This window comes from Corvus brachyrhynchos, unplaced genomic scaffold, assembly GCF_000691975.1.
Source record: "Corvus brachyrhynchos isolate BGI_N302 unplaced genomic scaffold, ASM69197v1 scaffold514, whole genome shotgun sequence".
Taxonomy (NCBI): domain Eukaryota; kingdom Metazoa; phylum Chordata; class Aves; order Passeriformes; family Corvidae; genus Corvus; species Corvus brachyrhynchos.
Genome location: NW_008238319.1, coordinates 3,202,794 through 3,217,504, shown reverse-complemented (window position 1 = coordinate 3,217,504; position 14,711 = coordinate 3,202,794). Strand labels below are relative to the sequence as shown.

The 14,711-nt window shown below is 44.8% G+C and overlaps 1 protein-coding gene across 2 annotated transcripts in view; it reads right to left on the bottom strand.

Annotated features, from left to right (window-relative positions):
• The window catches only part of CTBP2 (C-terminal binding protein 2), a 287,584-nt gene that overhangs the window by 99,931 nt on the left and 172,942 nt on the right, over positions 1–14,711 (bottom strand). The window contains exon 1 of one of the 2 annotated variants that reach the window (XM_008633332.2): positions 13,927–13,988. The exons of the other annotated variant lie outside the window; for it this stretch is intronic. The gene's annotated coding sequence lies outside the window, so the exon portion shown is untranslated. Of the gene's footprint in view, positions 1–13,926; positions 13,989–14,711 lie in introns of those variants that run through there. 2 annotated transcript variants of the gene reach the window in all.

Here is a 14,711-nt window from a genome sequence, read left to right as displayed (position 1 = left end):
TCCTCCCACCACGTTTGCAATAAAAAATACCCCCAAAACCAGCTAAAATCATCAGTCTGAAATTGCAGAGTCCTGAGTTAAGCACTCATGAAACAGGTAACATCACCAGTACTTCCCTGGATGTTTTAAATTTATTACTCACCTATTAACATTTATTTTAAGGCTATACTTATTTCTAAATGCTTTTACTTTTGAATGCTGAAGGAGGAGAGGGACATCAAGGCCAGGCTGGATGGGGTTTGGAGCAACTCTGTCTAGTGGAAGGTGTCCCTGCCCATGGCAGGGGTTGAGTGGAACAAGATGAGCTTCAAGGTCTCTTTCAGCCCAAACCATTACGTGATTCTATGTTGGGATTTACTTCTCCTAAAAAAGAAGGGCATATTTTAAATCCCCCTCAATGCTACCCTAACACTCACAACACTTGAGAAATCAAGAGTTTGCATTGGTGCTGGAAAACCAAGGGGAGTTTGCATCCCAAGAGTTTCCTTGGTTGCTTTCTCTTTGCGGCTCATTTTAGGGGGATAACTCTTACTTAATTTTGCAAACTGTTCTCCAGCATATTAGACAAATAACCTTTTCTTCAGAAGGACACATTCTTTGAGACTAACATTAAAGGGGAAAAATTGTAATATTCCTTTCCACTGCGACTTCAACTTTTACAAGCACATATTGGGCATAATATGATTTTAATACCTATGTGCCCAAGAGAAAAATTGGCAAATGCGATGCCCTGCAAGATCAAATAATTTTATATATAGACTTTAAAACACACATTTGGCACTCTTTGGTACAGCCCTGAATTTTTATTTACAGGAAACTATAAGCTGCTTGGGCTGAGTCATGGAGCCCCTGAAAACATGGATTTTGCACCAAACTGGCAGGAGCAGGGAAGCCATGCCCAGGGAGCTGGCACAGCCTAGAGGTGGGAGCCCAGTGGATTTAAACTCAGCCCCATTGCAGCCCAGTACCCTCCCAAGACCACAGGAATAACCTGTACTGCCTATCCCAATTAAACCATCCCCTTACACCATTAACACCTGCATTATCTCTCTGTTTCAATCACGGGAGAGAAGCTGCTGGATGCAGGGAAGAATTCTGGCTCTGGGAGATGACGTTTTGGGACACGGCCACAGCAAAGCCAGAATGTTCCAGCACTTGTCAGGAGAAGAGGACTCACACCCTCTATGTGATGCACAGAGCCCCAAAACTCAGGTCTCTTTGAAACAGGAGGAACAAACCAGTCAGATAAAAGCCTGGGAGAAGGGATGGACAGAAGTGGACGGCAGGAGAAATAATACACAGCAAGTGTGGAGGCCAACGACTGCACACTTTTAACGGCTCCCAGTGGCTTCAAATCAATTTACATTTAAAATAAATGAATTAAATCTGATAATCTCTGATACCACTCAACCTATTTGCTCTAGGGCACTGAAATTCAAATATTCTCCAGTTCTGAAAATAGGCTTTTGCCCGTGTGACAGACAAACAAAGACAAAGAGTGCCCAGCCCAAACGCCACCTCCCTGGTTTTCACACCATCAAATGGCAAAATCACTGCCATGGTGTTCAAGGCATTTTACTACTATCACTTTTGCCCCTTGCAGTCAATCTCCTGCATTTCTAAGGTAGTTATAAAAAGAAACGTTTTAATTCTAGAAAATCACGGCCATCCGGATGACACCAAGCAAACAAAAAAAAGGGGCATCCCCTCCTGGCTCACAAGAACCCATCAGCTTGCACCCTGATGCCATGTTGGATGGGGCCACACCAAAAAAACCCAGATGATTGCACTAATTTTGGCTAAAAAGAATCTTTCTGGTTTAGCAGGCAGCTATTTTCAACTGAGATCTGATTTTCAGCAGCACTGTCCTGACACAGTCACGACACTGGGAACCAGTGGTCTGGTCTGTAACACACACGTGATGATGCATATATACATATTTACATCCACAAGAACTCACTGGACTCTCTGCTGAGGGTGAGATTACCTTTTCTTTTACAGATTTTCAAAAATCAACCATGCACTTTTTTTTTTTTTACAGAGGCATGTCCTTACACTTAACAACTGCTCGTACCTTTGCGCGTCAAAAGAAACATGTAATTAAATTAAGAGATGCACACACTCTTCCTTTTCTCCTGTCTCTTCCCCTTGAACGCCACGCCAGACAGCAAATCAAAATCTGCATTTAAATAGAATATTTTTAATGTATGAAAGTGGGCGGCCTGAGGGTAAAGAGGTATTGCATTCACTCACCATATGCACAAAACTGCATTTAAAATGTGATACTACGCTTTAAAAATTTATTGAATTTTTTTTTCTCATTCCAATACCTTTGTTTTATTATAACAAAATCTTCAGCTCTACGGAGAATTTTGTATCAAAGCCTGCTAATAAAAAAAAGTGATATGGCATCATTTTATCAATTTAATCTCGAGATAAAGGATGATATTCAATCACATCTCATAAGTCACTATCTCTGGTAATTCCGGCCATTATTCAGTGCGAAATTCAAGCAGTCGGAATTCATTAACATAGGGCTGCTACAAATCTGCATTTTCTAGACTTTGTCAGAAAACGCAGCAGCCCAAACTCAGTGACCTGGATCTAACAGCCTTTCAGCCGAAAGGGCCCCGCTCCCCAATCCCAGCTCCCTTCCTGCGCCGGGACAAAGCCGCCGACCAGGTCACGGAGCCGGTGGGGGCTTCGGAGAGCCCTCCCCGCCGGAGCAGCATCCCGGCTCCGGGGGGAATCGCGGGCACACGGAGCTCCCGAGGCTGGAGCTGGCTCCCTGCAAAGCGAGGGGCTCTCCTCTCCCACAGTGCCAGCACGGAGTGACATATGTTAGGGCTGGAGTGTCACATCCCATCGGACAGGCCGCGGGGAGACGGCGACCGAGAGGTTTTGATGCTGCGTTATTGGGTCAGCACCTTTGGGGAAAAAATTATTAAAAGAGTGGATTTTGAGGTAACTGCAATGAGAGGCTGCTAAAATCATGGGGAGGTTCACGGGCATGGTGGAACCCCAACCTTGTGCCGCAGGGGACAACAGCAAAACCCTGCCAAAGTCATTGGTGCAAAATCCAGCTGCAGTTAAGCAAAGCCCTTGGTGTGAGGACGCTCAGTGCCCCACTCTGCAGCAGGTTTCCATATCCCACCCACCTCCCCAAGACCCTTTTGTGGCTGAGAGATGCTCTTTGTCCTTTGCTGCCCACATGGCCCTTCTGCTGGCCACCCAGCAGCTTTTCCACCCAGCCAGGAGCAGCCTCCCACCAAAACACTCCGAAACTCAGGACTGTGAAGGGTCCCAAGCAGGAACATGCTGTCTTCCAAGTATTTTCCATGGATCTCATCCATGAAATCGCAATAAAAATAACAATTTAATTCCAATTAGAGCATATTTTACTGACCAAAGACTTCACTTCTTCACCATACAAGCAAGCTGAGAAAAGTTCATAACATAGTGCTTGTGTTTATTGCTGTACAAGGGGTACAGCTGCTATACAGGAGCAGAATCCCAGCCAACTTCAGTGGCACTGGTCCTGGCTACCACAGAAAATCTCTTCAAGTTATCACATTTCACAATATCTGTAAAAATTGCAGTGATCTCCACTCCACAGCTCAGGTGGGCTTTGAAGCAACCACAGTGCTGTGTTCCAGAGGCACCTTCAACAGGCTACACATCACAGACTCACAGAATGCTTTGGCTTGGAAATGACTTTTAAAGATCATCTGATCCAAAGCCCAAGGCTGCAGAGTGTTTCCATCACCCACAGGTCCTACTCTACTCTCACCAAAGCCTGCAGCATTGAAAAAACACTTTGGTTGGGTAAATTTACATTAGTTTCCCTATGGAAATAAGGCATTTCAGTATGGACTCCTAGAATGGTTTGTGTTGGAAGGGACCTTAAACCCCATCCAGTCCCACCCCCTGCCATGGGCAGGGACACCTTCCACTATCCCAGGCTGCTCCAAGCCCCGTCCAACCTGGTCTTGGACACTGCCAGGGATCCAGGGGCAGCCACAGCTTCTCTGGGCACCCTGTGCCAGGGCCTCACCATCCTCACAGCCAGGATTTTCTTCCTAATATCTCATCTAAATCTACCTTTCTTCAGCTTGAAGCTGCTCCTCTTGTCCAGTCACTGCTTGCCCTTACCAAAAGTCCTTCCATGGCTGTAGCTGCTGCAGAGCTCCTGCTACTGAAAACAGGCTGAAGGGAAATTACTGCACCCCAGTGAACGCTTCTGTATCAGCATCATTTTCCAGCGATTTGGGTTATTCTGCACAATTCCCACTTCAAACAGAGATCCTTTTCCATTTTCTTCTTCCTTTGGTAGATACCAGTGAAACATCCACCACTGACAACAGCCACACCGGATTACTCTAATTCAAGTCAGACCCGTACAGCCTAGGACCTTGCCTAGGAGAGAAGCATCTCCTAAGTGAGCAGCTTAAGCCCACAGAGCAGTAAAACCCCACCCACAACCACCACCAACCCACTCCTGCTCTCGTTTGAAAAATATTACAGCGCACTGACAGTCACACAGACACAAATCTGCAGCAAAACTCCGAGCCCTGAAAGGTGAAAGTCATTATTTGTGAGAGCAGATGAGGCTGTTGCAATTCCAGAATAAAATGGTAATGTGCTGTTGGGAGCGAGCGGTACATTGTTTTAACGTGTTGTGATATTTATAAATATATGAACTTTAAATAATCAGATGACAGAGAGCTCCTTTTCATCTCCTGAATGTTTATTATTCTTCACACATTAGCACTTTTTCCCCCAAATGTTATATCTTCTGCCATTTATAATTAATTTTAACAGCTTCTGCAACTTATCCCACAGGTTGTTGCTGTTTCTTTTAAACAGCGTGCTGCTGAGAAATTGATTTGTTTGCTCTGTGTGCCTACAGAAATCACATTATGAAATATGCATAAATGTCATTTCTTGGGCTGCTTCTGAGGATTAGCAAAGAAGAAAAGCTTGCTGAGGAAAAGGAAGAGACAAACAACAACAAAGCCCAACTTAACACTTAAATTCAGCCAAATTCCCTGCCCCTGAATATGGGAAACTCCACGGACTACACTTCATTTACCATTCTGATGGTGTTGTTTTGATACACACACATTATTTACAAATTTTTCCAAGAGCCATCCTTTCACACACATGGAATCAGAGCAGACTCTATCACCAGCACTTTCCCATGTGTGGGCTCAAACAGGCCCTTCCTTTCCATCCCAAGAAACCACAGCTTGCAGCTCTCATTGTCCACAGGGTCAGCACAGAGCTTGCAGATGGCACCTGAGACGGTCAGGCTCTCAAAAGGTTTTATTACAAAAAAAAAGGCATCACAACTGTGCAGTCCAACATCACAGAATCATAAAATAACCCGAGTTGGAAGAGATCCACATGGATCATCCAGCCCAACTCCTGGCCCAGCACAGGACAAGCCCATGAACCCCACAACACTGCAATAAATGCTGTGATTCCAGACCAACAAAACACAGCAGCACCCACAGATTTGGATGAAAACAACTTTTCCTCAAAGTCTGGAGCAGGACCTGCCCTGCCCTGCCCAGCAGAGGCTCCCACACGTGCTGGAGGATGCAGTGGAAGCCTGGGAGGGAAGGCAGCTCTCCCATGCTATCTCCCACTGCAGAACATATTGAATGACATGTTCTGAAATGCAAACCAGATATTTTTCTCGAAGACTTCGTTAGACACATCACTCTCCTATATTATTACAGAGAGCTGTCAAAACAGCCTGGTGGGAAAGCTCTTCCCCAGACATGCACAAGTATAAATTGTCACAGTATAAAGTAAATTCCATTAACAGCTACACAGTCATTATTTTGCATAATAAAAGTAAAGGCTCTTCGCTTGTGATCTATGTATTTACGACCATAGAACCAACAAGCACTTTCTCTTTTCTGATGCCTTTGTTAGAATTACAAGATAATTGGTTGCTGTTGCAGATATTAATGTCTGATAACAAAGTGCCTAAGGCAGGAAAGCTGAAGTGGTAGTGAAACAGCACCAGTGACAAACCTCAAACTCCTGTTCTCTGAGGAGTAACCAAACCAACTCAAAGAAAATAGTAATTTTTAATTTGTATCATCACAGACATTATTTGAATGACGCATATTGCAAATTCTGAGCAACACTTTTAAAAAATACACTTCTCTTAATTCTGACAATGAAACGCCCCAAAACTGAGATAACTCAAGCACTCTTCAGTGTTCAGAACACCCCAGTATCCTGAGGGATATTAAAGAATCAGTCCTAAAATAAGCTGGGTAACTTCTCTGCTCTAGAAACAAATGTATTTCCACCCATAAGGGAAAAAAATAATTTTGAAATAACTGAGTTATCAATGATTAGTGCCAATGAATTCCCAAAAAGCCTTCACTTCCAGAGCATGTCCATTCTGGTTGGAAGCAGGAGCGATGATACACAGGAATACTCAGCTCTGCCTGAGTTTACACACAGTTGTGTTTATGAATAAAATTGCAGCTTCAAGTCTCAGCCATGATGAGCAATTGGGAGCCTGGCTGTTATAAATACCATGCCAATTGCAGCAAGCTGGGTTGGGGATAGTGTATATTATTTATTACAATTCAGTCTGTCATGGAATTAAGCACATTGAGCCAATTTCAATATGAGCACTGAGTGAAGAAGAGATTACATTCAAATGAATAAAGTTGCTCTGAAAGCAAAACAATGTCATCTGGTAGCTTTTTTTTTTTTACTCCATGAACTGGCTCACAGATAGGTAAAAAATAACCTGCAGTTACCCACTCTGCACCTTCTCAGTCCCCTCTCCCTTCCTGTTGGGAAGTCAGGGACATTTCTGGCATCTCCTCTGGGAAACGTGATGGCAAAGCTCAAGGATGCCAAGACCCCAAGGTGTAAATAAGAAAAACAAACATCTGCATCTGCTGTTAGAAAGGATTCCTCACGACAGCTGTTCACTTTTAGTTTTTTAATTATTCTTCTGTGATGGACACGATACCACTAATTTAATTTCAACTTGCATTTCCTATTAGTATAATCTACTGAGTTATCTCCACAGCAGTAGCAAAATCACTTTACGGTGAGCTATATCACTTCAGAGTTAATTACATGTATTTTGGGTTTGATAAATGAAAATAGGGGCTGTGATTAATTGAAGGACAATCAATATGATCCAGCTATTAGACAGCTTGATGAGGTATCCAGAGTATGAATATAATCTATAGTAATCAGCTAATTGAAGACTGTGGACTAAAAAGATTTTAGGAAATCCAAGCTTCAAACTGAAAAATATCCCAATAAAATGGATGAAGAAAGAATGCTCACAAAACCAAGGAAGGTTTAAGACCTGTTTCTATTTTGGTTGGTTTTGAACAACAACAACAACAAAAAATTGCTTCACTGACTTAAAAAACTGCTTACTGTAATAAAATACAGAAAACAAGATGAATTTTGTAAGTGAATCCTAAGCATGTTTCTTATTTACATCCCCCCCAAACTCCTTTAATCATATTTTACTAACGCCTTACGATTCCTGGAGCTGCCAGAGATGGTTAAATAGTTTCATTAAACCCCCTCTGTCTTGGTGTAGCCACATCCTCGATTAAATTAAACAGTCAAATAGTTGAACAAATGAACCTTTTCCATCTCCTCTGACATGAAACCAAGTGCGCAAAACAGACATATACCAGTGTGGGTTAGGCCTGTGATTCCAAAGGAGAGCTCGGGAAGGGAGAAAATAATCAATAGGAGCAAAACCAGAGTGTTCCACGTTCAGAAAAATATGGAATTGGCGAGTGCAATCCGTCCAGCATCAGCATAAATGCTGACAACTGTTAATCTACTGTAACCCTGATTAATGGTTGCAGTTGTCCATTAATACCAGGCATTTTAACTTACTACTAAAATTGATTAGTCAGTTAAGAATTCAATCCTAATGCTCAATAAAACTGCACTCTCTCTGCAAACGCAGCGTGGAACGAGGTGATGCATCCAGCAGCACTCCCAGGCGTGAGGAGGGGGCAGAGGAGGGGAGGAGCACGGTGCTGCTCCTGGCTGGCACATCCCTCTCCATGCTCCACTCTCCTCAGCTGGTGTCAGAGGTGGAGACAGCCATGGGTTCAGTACTTTGGGGAAACCCAGCTGGGCAGGCTTGGGGGCAGCATCTCAGGCTGGGATGTGCCCCTGGGAAGGACAATCCCCCCAAGCTGGGTATTGTAGATGGGGCCTCCTTCGACAGAGGGGTCTGGTGTGATCATCCCAACTCCTCCTCTTCCCCCTCAATGCCACCCTGTGTTTTTCTACCTTTTCCAACCCGTAATTTCCATCACTATTATGTTTTTCCTACCCCGTTTGCCTTCCCAGCACCAGCCACAGTTCACTGTGTACAGAAGGGACTCAGCACACACCAAGGGGGAAATGTCAGTTCGCCACATCGCTTGTTTCTCCCCAAATGTAACGTGGGGGTACAGGATTTCACACCACATTACAGCAGCGCTCCACAGCCTGCAGTGCCATGGCCACAGATCTCTCCCAGCTCCTGCTGCAAACTTTTCCTTCCAGGGGGCCCTCTGCCATGGATACCTCAAACACCTGATGCAAGGATTTTAGCATCCAAAAATCAGGTTTTGGGCTGCACCTGGAGCCTGGCAGCTATCAGGAGTGCTGGAGAAGGAAACCGAGGAGGCAGCATCAGTGCAGAAGAGACAAACAGTGCCAAAAAAATCATTTGTCATGAGAGAAATACCTTTTAAAAGCAGTCTTCAAATTCAGCTTAGACAAAGGAGATGTTTTCTGAAGTAATTCTGAGGTTCTCTTTGCCAAGGGAGATATGCTTTAGAACCAACATTACACTCCTGTTCTGTTAGGTCACCTTAAAAATCATGAAATCACAAAATCAGAGATTGGTTTGGGTTGGAAGGGACCTTAAAGATCATTTACTTACAGCCCCCTGCCATGGGCAGGGACACCTTCCACTACACCAGGTTGCTCCAAGCCCTGTCCAACCTGGCCTTAAACAGTCATGGTGCTCACAATCCTTCCAGGGATGGGGCAGCCACAGCTTCTCTGGGCAACCTGTGCCAGGGTCTCGCCACCCTCACAGGGAAGAATTTCTAATTTCCAATCTAAGTCTACCCTCATCCAGCTTGAAGCCATTCTCCCTTGTCCTATCACTACATGCCCTTGTGGAAAGTCCCTGATGACAGGGATAAATGACAGCTAAAAAATAACCCTGGAAGCAACAGAAGGAATCTGCTTTCCGCACTGGCAGCACCAACTCACAGCTGCGGATCCAGAGATCCCAGTCTGACCTCTGCACATGATTATGGAGCCATCTTCCTGGAAAGGTTCTCTAAGCACACCCTCCTCCAGCATCCCTGTAAAAGCAGGAGCCCCTGGAGATAAGAGCAGTAATTTGGAGCACTCAGGGAGTGCAGAAGTGGAGCCTGGGGTAAGACGCACAGATGATGTTTCCAATTAACATTTTCTAAGTGCTGTTGAAAGCAGACTGAAGAGGTGCTGAGCTGACCAAGCCATGGTCCTGTTCCAGCCAGATGCAGCCAAAGTCTTCTGAAGTTGACTCTGGAAAGGTGGGAATAGCATCAAGATGGAATTTAGGTGAATTTCGGATTCCTGTCCATTGGGACTCCCAAGGCAGTTCCAGTCTGATGCACCAGAGCCACAAGAGCTCCCACTGAGAGAAGGAATTAAACCACCACCATTTTACCCACGGCCAAACCCACGGTGGGACCAGCACCGTGCAGGCTGCAGCCCAGCTGTCCCATGGATTCATTGCCCAGTGGTTTGCCAGGATGCTCAGGCTTCCCTTACTTTCACATATGACCCCTATCCATGGGCCCAGAACTGCTAAGGGCACTCAGAGTATTTCAGACACTGCAGCCATTTTTTCAGGAACGCCAGCAGCCTCCGGAGAGGGTCTGGGGCCCAGACACACCGCTCACTGCCCCTGCTACATTAAACATTTCAGAGCGACAGTAAAACTTGTTAACATACTGTCAGAAAGAAAAAATACCAAGAGAAAGAGGAAACTCCACACAACAAAATACCTGGAAGCCACCAAGGACTTCGGAATAAATCCACAGCTGATTCATAAGGACAACCCAGGACACAGCCCGGATTTTTTCATTATTTACCTGACCAGCAGCCTGGAAAACAGTGCTTCTGCAATGGCAGCACCTGAGGACATGAGCTGATTTTTCGTGATCTGCCAGGCTGCAAGACCAGATGCTGTGGCTGCTTCTTCCTGGAAACATTCAAGGTCAGGCTGGACAGGGCTCTGAGCAACCTGATCTAGTGGAAGGTGTCCCTGCCCATGGCAGGGGGTTGTAAGGAAAGGATCTTTAAGGTCCCTTCAAACCTAAACCATCCTGTGATTCTATGAGAGCTCCTGGTGCTCCCAACCTGCACATCCCACACATGTCATAATTGCAGCAGCACCAGCAATGATGCAATGGCCTCCTCTGCAAAGCCCTTTAATAACATTAATGTCTGTCAGGCCAGCCTTTAAGTATTAACATATGGGGGAAAAGCCAAATAACTTAATATTATTGTGTGTGCGTCTGAAATAACACTCCACAAGGCCTCTTATACCAAACATTAAACCTGCTTAAGAGAAGACATTTGAGCAGAATCAATTATTTTGCAGTAATTCTTCACATTGAATGAGGCATTTTAAGTATAAGTTGTCACAGCAGAACTCTTCACATATTTAAAAGCACATTTTCCGTGAAATTTAGTTACAAAAACAATAATATGAATATGAAATTATCCTTTATGCAGCAAAAGGCTTGAGAGCAGATCCTTCCCATGACTGTAGACAGACATACTCACAACATTATACCAAAGGTCCTACCAACACTTCATTTTAAATTTCTCCCCTTATACTCAGGGAATTAGAAAAATCTCTGCCTAGAGGGGATTGTTTTCATAAACTCGGTGCACAGGGGTCTCAGTACAGACAGGAATGTTTATGGAAAATCTGAGATTAGAACATTTCAAACTGACTGGTTTCACGTTGCACACATGTAAATCTATAAATAGCACGGGAAATGTGTGTATGAAAACTGAAGAAATAACACATTGTGAAAAAAAACCCAAGTTCGTCATTACAATGGAAAATGAGCAGTTTTTTCTATTTGACTAAAAATCTAATTTACTACCAAGCTATTCCATTTTGCTGCTAGATTGCCACAAGTGTTATCTGCAGGAGCTTTTAATACCAGCTTGTGTTTACAGCCCTCAGTGCTCAGGCAGGGCTCTGGAGCAGGGTGGGTTTAACCCTCCCAGTGATTTCCCCAGGAGCAGAGCTGTGTCACTGCTCACCGTTTTGGGACCCCACCCTGACTGGCAAACAGGAATTCCAGTGCAACCCAGCAATTTCAAAGCACTTAGAAACCAGTAAAACCCAGGTATCAAAATACTGTGCAGTGCTTTGATGCTCAGGCAGGAATCCCGCGATGCTGGGCTTGATCCAGCTCCTCCTACCATCCCAGAAATGGGCAGTGGGAGGGGATGACACTCCAGGGATGTGCTCATAGGAGGAAACACAGATGCACAGACTATGGGAAGGAAAGAGCATTCCAAGTTGCCAAAACAATGATGCTGGCACAGCTCAGGGTCATGTCCTGCCACCACCAGGATGGGATGGCCAAAGGATCAGACAGCAGTAGGAGATACAGCACTTCTACTGAGCCAATGCACCATTACCTACCAGTTACTCCCAGAGTACTTGCTCTTCAGTAGTATTTTAATAGAGAATCACCTTGGAAATAATGTTGGTGATTACAAGCTCACAGCTCTCATGGCAGAGGTGCCAGGTAGGATTTAGCAGGGGCTTCCTGACCTGCCTCACTACAGGTACTGTCCTTGCTGCCCCTTCAAGAAATCACAGGATGATATGAAATCATCCCATTCCGCCCCCTGCCATGGGCAGGGACACCTTCCACTATCCCAGGCTGCTCCAAGCCCTGTCCAGCCTGGCCTTGGACACTGCCAGGGATCCAGGGGCAGCCACAGCTTCTCTGTGTAACCTCTGCCATGGGTGCTTTGCATTGAGTACAGCAACTGCAGGACATGTCCTGAAAAGGGACAAAGACCATTGATGGTAGGGAGTGGGTCAGCAAAAGCTTTAAAGGCAGCAATTAGGTCTGATGGATAAAATATATAATGCAACATCAAAATTAAATTAAAAATTAAATTTAAAATAATTTTAATTTGGCTGACTCGGGATAATCCTACACTCTACAACATTAGGGCTTTGGCCAGCACTGCAATCTCCTGAAATCTCATTAGCTCAGCTAACTGCACTTTGCCTCCACTTTCTTCTCAGTTTAGATTTAAACTCTCTACAGCGGAGCCCATGCAGGGTGAAAACAAATTTTAAACATCTCGCTTTGCTGAAATGTACTGCAAGTGTATTTTCTTTTGAAAGAGGCAGGGTGGATTATCTTCCTGAGGTTCTTGGGATGTTAATATTTGAGGGCAACCTCTGCCTCTGCAGTTGCGAGGGAAGGGGACAGCGAGCGAAGGCAGCGCTTTTGGGTTCCCAAGGAGTTCCTGCTGACACAGATTCCTCTTCATCTCTGTCTCACATCAAGTTAGTAGTCAATGTGTTATTTTAACAGCATGACAACAACTATACAGAATGTCAAATAGTTACCTTTTATCTGGAATTTTATTCCTGCCATATATTTCAATAGAAATATACAACTTAATGTTGCAACATATTTCACGGTGAAATGGGTAATAAAAAAACTATAGACTGTGCACTTCCCCTTCAACATAAAGGAGGAATACACTGAAAATCTCTACTGTTTGCTGCTCTTTGTTGTCCAAAATCTCCACACCAATCTACTGTGTTTGAACTATAAATATTGCTAGCTTCAAGGCTTTTGTTTTTATCTTTTTAATGAAACAAAATATAAATGTAAAATACACTCTGAATCCATCTGCCCAGCCTCAGTTTCAGTTCCAGACTGATGTAAGGATGGAGACAGAGGACAAACCCTTCAGACCACACTTTGATCCCAACACATGGGAGCCTGGTGTCCTTTACCCTGGAGTAAGGTGCTTTCAAAACCCCAGGGAAGGAGAAAGTCAGGATCAGGAAATTTTACATCAGCAGGTGCAAAGCAAAACCCCTCTGTTGCGTCCTGTACCATTCTGGTATCAGGCCAATGCTGGGGGTGCACTCAGGAGCTCCTTCTGGGGTCTCAAAAAATGCACAGAGAATCCCAGAAGAGTTTGGGTTGGAAGGGACCTTTAAATCCTGTTTAGTCCACCCCACCCTGTGGTGAGCAGGAACATCTTCAACTAGACCAAGCTGCTCTCTGCCCCATCCAGCCTGGCCTTGGACACTCTGAGGGGTGAGGGGTCAAATGCCTCCCTCTGTCTGACACACTAAATGCTTTTAGCAAGCTGAAAGTTCCTGTGTATCTTCAGAGAGATACATTTTCCCTTCTAAGTAAACTACAGACCAGGGAAGAAATATTCCCTGTCATTTTCCATACAGATGACAGCTGGCTAATTAGTGAAATTATAGCTTTGTCAATATCACTTCATTCACTCAACCCCTCTTGCTATTAAAAAAAAAAAAAAAGAGCTGGAAGATCCAAACTCTTTCACATATTTGTGTTTATCCAAGAAAAGTCTCCTTTTTCAAGGGAGGTCGGATGGGCAGAGCTGTGACAGCCACAACGTCTACATGGAACAGTCTCCAGGACTCATTTAAGACTCTCATTTAAGTTCCCCTGGCTTGGCCATGTCCTACATGAATAATTATATACAAATACACCTGCTGGGAACATAAGGAGGACAGAGAAGCTTTAGATAGTGAGAACATGAGCTACCTTAGATGAATGATGCCTGGCAAGTTTTCCTGCTGGAGGATGGATTTACCTGAGGACCATCAGGCTTCTGAGCTTTTCTCTCCAGCATCCATGCTGAGTGTGCTTGCTCCATCCTCGCTGTGCACAGAGGCACCTTTCAGAGTACACAGGGACCTACCAAACAAACATCAGATTTGTGATGCCTTCTGATGATCCCAAGCTTTTCTGTAAGCCTGGCCCTGCCCCCAAGCAGGACCTGGCAATGCTGCACACCCTGAGAGCTTCAATTAACTCCCAGTGCCGTGACTTTTTCCTGATCAGTGAACAGTTAAACCAGAATTACTATCTGCAGTTCTTGATGAGATCAAAACAGGTAAAAGGACAATACCACTGGAGATGTGTAAACCCAGACAGTGCTCCAAGGCCAGTGCCTGAGCGACCTGCTCCACTGCCAGCTCAGGACTTTGCAGAGGAGCCTGCAGGACCTGCTCTGACCTCCTCCAGAGGCAGTTTCCAGTAACTTGACTACACTCTGAGCTCGCTCTTGGCTTTTAGAACCCGCCCAACAGCCTCCAGCTCAACCACAGGCTGCCTGGTCACTCTGAGACACACAAGAAAGACAACAGGGCATCCTCAAAGGTTTGCCAAGCCCTGCTCTATTCACATCAGGGCAGGTATGACTTCGCAGTCCCAGCCTCTTCTGGGCCAGGCATGAGTTCAGCATCTGCATTTGCCCAGCAAATCCATGCAATTTGCAGACATCAAAATCGGAACAAAGCAAAATCGCTGAATTCCCTGGTTTTGTTTCTTGACATTGATTCCTCTTCAACTGCTTCCTCCCTCAGCAGGAAAAGC